Below are 8,087 nucleotides of genomic sequence, written 5' to 3'. Positions count from 1 at the left end.
AGTTTAGGTGCAGCCAGAATCCTTCCTGATTTGAGTCAAATAAGAAAAAAGTACAGAAAGGAGATATGGTTTTGAGAACAAAGGGAAACTGACTAAATGTGAGATCTTCAGTCGCTGCAGCGTTGGGAGCATGCATTTTTAATTTTGTTATGCTGACAGCTCCCTGAGACAAAAGGTAGTAGAGCTTTGCTCCTAGCCAGGGAGTCAATCAGGCATGGTTCCTGTGTCTCCATGTGAAGCCATCACCTTGGATTTTAGTTGGGTGACTTCCTGCTGAGAAGCATGTCACAGTTAACTTGCAAGGCTTAAAAGTATTTCCAACAATAGAAAAACTGGTGATAATAAAATAGACTTCATTTTTTGGGGTTTGTTTTGGGTTGTGTGTGTGTGTGTGTGTGTGTGTGTGTGTGTTTGTTTGTTTGATTTTGTTTTTAGAGGAGGACCCTGAGCTTCTGATCCTCTTGCCTTCACCTGATTGGGATTACGTGACCATCATACCCAGCAGATGTGGTGCTATCCATCTATCAAGAACTCCATGCATAATGGATGAGTGCTCTACCAGCTAAGCTGTATATCCAGCCCTCATGTTGAAAGACTCAAGGTGCAAAAAATTATGTACAGAAATCTGTTATCTGCATCCTGAAAGGATAAAACTTCATTAGCAGGCTGGAGAGATGGCTCAGGGGTTAAGAGCACTGACTGCTCTTCAGAGGTGTTTGAGGTTTCATTCTCTAGCTTAACCAATGGCTGCTCTCCTAACCAATGGCATTAACATTAAAAATACAGCTGTCATTGTTGGAATTCTGTAAACCCCACCCCTCAGTTACCTAGCAACAGCCAGGTTTACCCCACCCCTCAGTTACCTGGCAATAGCCAGGTATGCTCCTCTCTATCTTGCTTTCTCTCTCTCTCTCTCTCTCTCTCTCTCTCTCTCTCTCTCTCTCTCTCTCCTCTCTCTCTCTCTCCATTACCCCTCCTCTCCCCCCTTTACTTCCCTCCTCCTCTCAGATGTTCATGGCCAGCCTCTACTCCTCTACTCCTCTATTCCTCTCTTCTCTCTCTCTCTCTCTCTGCCTCTACTACCCTCTTAACTCTCCCATGACCTGAATAATCTCTATTCTGTACTATACTATTGTGTGGCTGGTCCCTCAGGGGGAAGGGATTCCCAACATGCCCCCCCAGGCCTTGCCACCCCCTCCCAACACACTTCATCTTTTTCCTAACAACTTGGGTATAGAAAGCATGCTCTCCTTGCATTCAACTGCATCAGGAAAATAAGAGGAAGAGCCTTCATGTTTTTGTGTTATGGGAACCTCATAGATGTTCTTGGATGACCACACAAACTTTGTTTATAAGAGCTTCCTATGGAGGGGGTTCTTCTGTTGGGAAGTAATTGCTCTGCAGAGTGTCAAGAACTGGTCTTGGGTCTTGGAGGTGAGATCACAAGCCTTTCACATGGTTTCTGATGATAGCATTTTGATCTTGTAATTCTGTGCTAGGGAGGAGCAGTGGTTTGGAATTGGGTTGAAGCAGGTCATAATTCTAGCTTATCTATTATTATGGCTTGAAGGTTCATGTGTTGAACACTTGACCCCAGCTGTTGATTCTGTGTTTGGGAGGCTGTAGAATATGTAAGATATGGAGTGATGATATTGGTGAAGGAGTTCACAGGGAGTGGGGTTCTTCGGGTTTCACCCGCCTTTGAGTATGGCCTGCAGTCCCAGCTTCCGGATCTACCAGGATGTGAATAAAGATCCACCCAGCACCTGCCGCCATGGAACCTTCCCTGTTGTGATGAACCAAAACCCTTTTGTAACTATTGAGCCAAATACTCCTTCCTCTAAGCCAGTGTTTCTCAACCTGCCAATGCCACCTCTTGTCGTCTGACCCCCACTACAAATTATTTTTGTTGCCACTTCATAACTGTAAATTTTTACTGTTATGAATCACAATGTAAATACCTGACATGCGACCTCTGCGAAAGGGTCATTTGAGCCCCCAAGGGGGTCATAACCCCCAGGTTGAGAACTGCTGCTCTAAGTTGTTCCGGTCTGATGTTTTGTCATTCCAACCAGACAAATAATAAAAACAAAGCCAGCTTATGGATTCTATATAAATGAAACTCCAAGAAACAAAATAGACATTTTCCTCTACAGTCTGAGAGGTGGCCTAAGACTTCCCATTATAGAAACTAGGACAACCTTGTTACTATATTCCCTAAGATGACCCTTTTAATGGTGAGGTCCAATCTGGTCCTTACTTCATCTGCGCTGCAGAAAGCAGCACGGAGGGAAAGGGGTAAAGTTGTTGAGGGGGTGCTTTCTATAAAGGCAACTGCAGCTGAGTGTGGTAGTGTGTACCTGTCTGTAACCCTAGCATTTGGAAAGCTTAAGTGGGAAGATTGCAAAATCAAGGGCAGTCTGGGTAATTTAGCATGATTCTGTGAAATAATAAAATCTTAAAAGGGCTGGTCAAGGCTTTGGGCTCAATTTCAGTACTTGGGTGTGTGTGTGTGTGTGTGTGTGTGAGAGAGAGAGAGAGAGAGAGAGAGAGAGAGAGAGAGAGAGAGAGAGAGAGAGAGAGAGAGAGAGAGAACAAGAGCTAGGAAGTGACCCATGTCATTTCCCCTCCTAACCCCTTATCAATCTCATATTTATATCTAGCTACAAAGAATGCTGTGGTCCTCATTAGAATAAGGCAGCAAGTACCCAGTCCCAAAGTGAGGCTGAAACATCAGGCACCCAGCTGTATGACCCTGAGCTAGAATATTTAAACAAGTAACTAACAGCGATCTGTAGACTTGATGTGTGCAGGCCTTCAGTAGAGATAGTGTTGGTAGTAACTGGGCCCAGCACACAGCATGACCCCCCCCCCAGGCTTTCTCTTACTTTCTTTAAGTAGGTTCATGTTTAAATCTTCTTAAGGTCTTTCTGGCTAGGGTTTAGGGACCAAAATAATACTTTCTAACTGCAGAGAGGAAAAGTACACTCCACGTTATTCCTAGAAATGGCAAGAGGGAGTGGTGTGGGATCTCTGAGAGTTACCAGCTCTTTCTCTTGGCTCTTGGTGAGTTTAATTTGTGGAGCTATGCTGCTGGATGATTAATGATCAGCAAAGCTACCCCGAATCAGTGGCTTCCAGTTTACACCCCCAAAGGAAGAAGGAAGCTCATGGACAGGCGTGAGCTGTGAAAGTGTAGATTCATTTTCAAAAGTGTGAAAGTGCTTCAGGGAGTGGGGGTTAGGGGGAGTTCCCACACTCCATACCGCCTTGCCTAGTGCTCTTTTGTGAATCTTACAATGGGGATTGGATGGAAACTGAGGTAATTTTTATTGATATTGGTCATTGTTTAGCATATGGAGAACAGGAATGAATGCACACACTTTAAAAGTCTTTTTGGCCCAACAGGAGAACTGATCCAACTACAGGAGTGGGCTATCTCATGCTTTGCAGGGCTTTATCCTCACTGCCTAAAGGGAGTTCTCTCCTGACTCACAAGGACCGTGGATTGAGGTGGAAACAGAACTTGGTCTCACCATGTTAGCGCCTGACCTCTCTCCTCTATCAAATGCAGCTGCCCATTTCCCATCCTTTGAGGACCTTACTGGGTCTTCTTATTACCATTCCCTATGTCTTGGCCTCTGTCCAGCCCAAAGAAGCTAGTCATATTTACATTAAAGTTAGCAATGAATTATTAGTAGAGGATAATTTTTACAATTGCCTGATATGACTTTCTGGCTTTGTTTTACGAGGTTGGGTACTAGCCAATCAACTTAAGGAGAGAGAGAAGAAAAGAGCCTTGCTGGACTGAGAAGCCATTTGCCCTCTGATATTGCTTATCTGTTTTAAGAGAACGCTAAAACATACACAGTTGAGCAAAGCTACCTACCCAGGCCTCTGTGGAGGGTAATTAGTTCTATGGCTTATAAAACGTCAGTGGTTTATAAGCCCCCCAAAACATTCTATTGTTTTCCAATAGCCACAGACTTGCTGAGTATCCCACTTCAAAGTCACAGATCATTGGCTAAGAGGAGACTATGAGCCAACTACTATCACAACCAGCCCTTTACCTGCCTTCCCAGAGTGGCATTAGCAAACTGTGCTGTTTTGTTCAAGGGAGACCAGTTGTCACAGAGGTACCTCAGACTTCAGTGTAGTTCTCATACATTCCTGGGCATTGATTCCCTTCCTGGTTCCTCCTCATGGAAAAAAAAATGTATCTCTCTAACAATCACTCCATCTGGCAGCAAACTCAGGGCCCATGATAGTTGAAACATGCATATATTTTGAAGCGACGGGAGTCCCATGTTTTTCTTTTTGGCTGTAAATCATAAATGCCAAAGCTGTAAGGATTTCATTATTCACACACGGAGAGATGCTAATTAAAGCTGTTAAAAGCCAACGAGTTTTCTTAATTTCCTCTGCTCTTTCTTTTCTCCTTCTACTTTCCTCTCTTCCCTCTCCCTCTTCCCTTCATTTCCCCCCACCTTGGTTTCTCATCTTCTTCTTCTTTTTTTAATATTTATCGTTACTCTTTTTTCTCACAGTCCAATTGTTATCCCCTTCCTGGTCTTTCGTCTGACAGGTCCTCATTTCATAGTTCCTCCTCCATCTCCAAGAGGATGTTCAGCACCCCCCACTCCTACCAGACTTCCCCACTCTCTGGGGCCTCAAGTCTCTCGAGGGTTAGGTGTGTCTTCTCTCACTGAAGCCAGACCTGGCAGTCCTTTGCTGTATATGTGTTGGGGGGGCCTCAGATCAGCTGGTGTATGCTGCTTGGTTGGTGGCTCAGTGTCTGAGAGATTTCAGGGGTTTGTTGAGACTGCTTGTCTTCCTATGAGGTTGTCCTCTTCTTCTTCCTCCTCCTCCTCCTCCTCAACTTTTTCCAGACTTTCCCTAATTCAACCACAGGGTTCCCTGGCTTCTGACCGTTGGTTGGGTGTAAATGTCTGCATCTGACTCTTTCACCTGCTTGTTGGACCTCTCAGAGGGCAGCCATGCTAGGCCCCTGTCTATTATTAGCACACCACAGCATCAGTAACAGTGTCAGGCCCCAGAGTCTCCCTTTGAGCCGGATCTCAATTTGGGTCTGTCACTGGACCTCCTTTTCCTCTGGCTCGTCTCCATTTCTGTCCCTGCAGTTCTTTCAGACAAGAGCAATTCTGGGTCAGAGTTTTTGACTGTGGAATGGCTGCCCCACCCTGCCTTTCTACTGCAGGCGAACTCTACAGGTTCCCTCTCCCCACTGTTGGGCATTTCATCTAAGGTCCTAAGAGTCTCTTGCCTCCCAGGTTTTCCTCATCTTCTTAGAATGTGTACCATCACCAATTGCATTAAACAGCCTCAGGTTTTTTGAGGTCTGCTCTGAGCTGAGAGCCACAGATACAACGACCCAGTGCTTTGTTCTCTAGAGGATAAATTTACTTTGCTGCTGGGTTAAGGGGACCAGAATGACTCTGCTCCTCACTGTCTGTTCTCAGAAAAACTGCTGTCACTTGACAATTATCACTTACAGAAAAAAAAAACCCAAAAAACCCCCCAAAAACAAACAAACAAACAAAAACCAAACCTTTGGTTGTGCAAATGTAATCACTGTTTCCCAATTCCTTCTGGAGCAAGAAGTCCCCATATGAAACCAAGGCCACTGTGGCTTGTGTACAGAATGCACGCTGGTCCTTAGTACAGTGTGGGTGTGACTGCCACAGCATTGGGATCTCCTTTGGTGATAGGAAGAGTTTGTGCCTGGAGGTACAGTACCAGTCACTACCCTGAGCCTTTCATCTTTGCATGCTACATCTGAAATCTCAGGAACTAACTCAAATTAAACATAATGGTTGTACTTGACCCCAACCTGTTGCTAGGTGTGGCCGCAAAACTGCGTTTACTTCTGATACATGCCCTTTGATAATAAAATAACACAATCTTTCCAATCATGGGCAATTCTTCTCAACAGCTGCCCTCACGAGAAGTCCCTGCAAGAGCTCTGCTAGCAAGCTTATGTTCTGTATTGGTATTTGTCCAAAGAAAGAGGGCACTTGTAGACATGCAGAGATATTATACTTAGCCAGAGCAAAGCCAGCACAATTTGGTCGATTCTCACTCTGTGAAGTCAAAAAGCCCTGAGGACTGTGGCACTGTCTTTTCATGGTTTCCCTAGTTGGGAGGGGGAAGGCCTCGTTTTCTCAAAAAGTGCAAAACAAAATGTAAAGCTTCATGTAAAGTCTAAACATTCAGTGGCCTAAACTCCTAGAAACTGGCATTAACTATTATTTATTCTGGGTAAAAAAAAAAAAAAACAGACCATTTTTTTCTGTAATGTAGTAACACAGTCCAACAAAGTATCACTCATGGTTTGGAAAGAAACCCTGTGCTTTTGTTAATTTTGATATCATTAAGTATGTATAAATATTTATAATTTAACTTTAGTGGAGAATTAAAAAAAAAGGCCCAAGCCAAGCTTAAAAAAATCTGAGGAAAGCCCACCTATTATTAAAAAGATCTAGGGGCAGGAGAGAGCTCAGCTGGTAAAGCATTTGTTATGCAAACATGGGACCCCAGGCCAGTCTCCAGAGCCCACTTATAAAGCCTGCTGTGGCATCACAGGCTGTAATCCAAACACTGGGGAAATGCAGACAGGCCCCGCTCCAGACACAATGGCTCCAGACCCTCCTTGGCAAGATCCAGGCCAATGAGAGACCTGTATCAAAAGGCAAGGTGGACAGTGGTGAGAAACGACATCTCTGGCTTCCACACGATGTGTGGATACATACATGTGTGTGTGTGTGTGTGTGTGTGTGTATCTGCCTCTCCTCCCCCACTCACAGTCCCACGAGGCTGGAAGGACACACAGGAAGACATTTTCTCTGAATATCGCCGCCATTTACTGGTAATGATGGCTTTTCTAGTCCTCTATCACTCTGCGTTTACAGTGATGGAGCTCTGTCCCTGCAGGAGAAAGCTCTCCTTAATTCTCAGAATGCACAGGTGAAATAACCCACGAGCTCCTCTGCCAGCAGACATGAAACAGAAAAAAAAATGTTGCTTTGGGAAAGAACAAGTTTGAATATTATCTTCCTTTATTTTAAAGGTCAGTGAGCTTCTTCTCCATAGAGCCAGACAGTCAATACTTTGCATTCTGCGGGCCACACACTGTCCCCAGCTACAGTCCTGCTCTGTCACAGAGGTGTCCAAGCAGTGCCACATGCTGTGAGTGGGCACACAATGAAACCGGAATCTCACAGGTCACAAAATACTTTCTTTTCAGTTTTGTTCCACACTTTCTTTTTTTTTTGGAGTTAGTTTATTTATTGGATAGTTCATGTATTTACATTTCAAATGTTATGTTCCACACCCTTAAAAACCTAAGTATTATCTATAGGTGGGTCTTGCACACCAGAACACAGTCCTCGGGCCAACTGCTCTCTCTGTACTGTATCTTTATGTTTCCCAGAAATTTTAAATCTAAAGATGCTTTTTAAAAAACATTTTAGATGTAGTAAGTTTAACAGTGTTAATTTTAAATTTTTTATTTGTTTTTGTTCTGAGACAGGGTCTCTCTCTGAAACAGTCTGGTTGTCTTGGAACTTGGTAGATCAGGCTGGCCTTAAACGTACAGATCCCCTGTCTCAGTGCAAGGATTAAAGGTGTGAGCCACCACACTCGACATACTATCAAAAAATGTTAATGAATGCATGTATGCAAGTCACTTTTAATATAAATTGGTTTCTGCTACTCTGGGATTCTGTGGGGTCAAAGTCTAGCAGAGGTCAGGGTTCAAGTCATTCGAGGAAGGGAAAGGGGGTCCTTATCAGCCAATCTGGCACTGTCACTGGGGGTTAAGGCACCCAGAGCTGCAGGGATTTTCAGTGGTTCTATGAACTTGTCTGAGACTTACCAAGAGGAAGAAATCAGTCATTCTCCTCTGGCTACCACAAGGTCAGAACTGGGGCATACACACCCTACCCCTAGAATGACTCAGAAGGAACCCCACAAGGCTATCTCTTGGGTCTAGAGAAGATGTTGTTCCTAAAGGAAGGGGTGTGTGGCGACAGAGGTCCTTTATTCAGCAGTAGTAATTTTGTGGTCTT

This window comes from Micromys minutus (genome assembly GCF_963924665.1).
Source record: "Micromys minutus genome assembly, chromosome: 1".
NCBI lineage: Eukaryota > Metazoa > Chordata > Mammalia > Rodentia > Muridae > Micromys > Micromys minutus.
Note: the sequence above shows the minus strand (reverse complement) of the source record.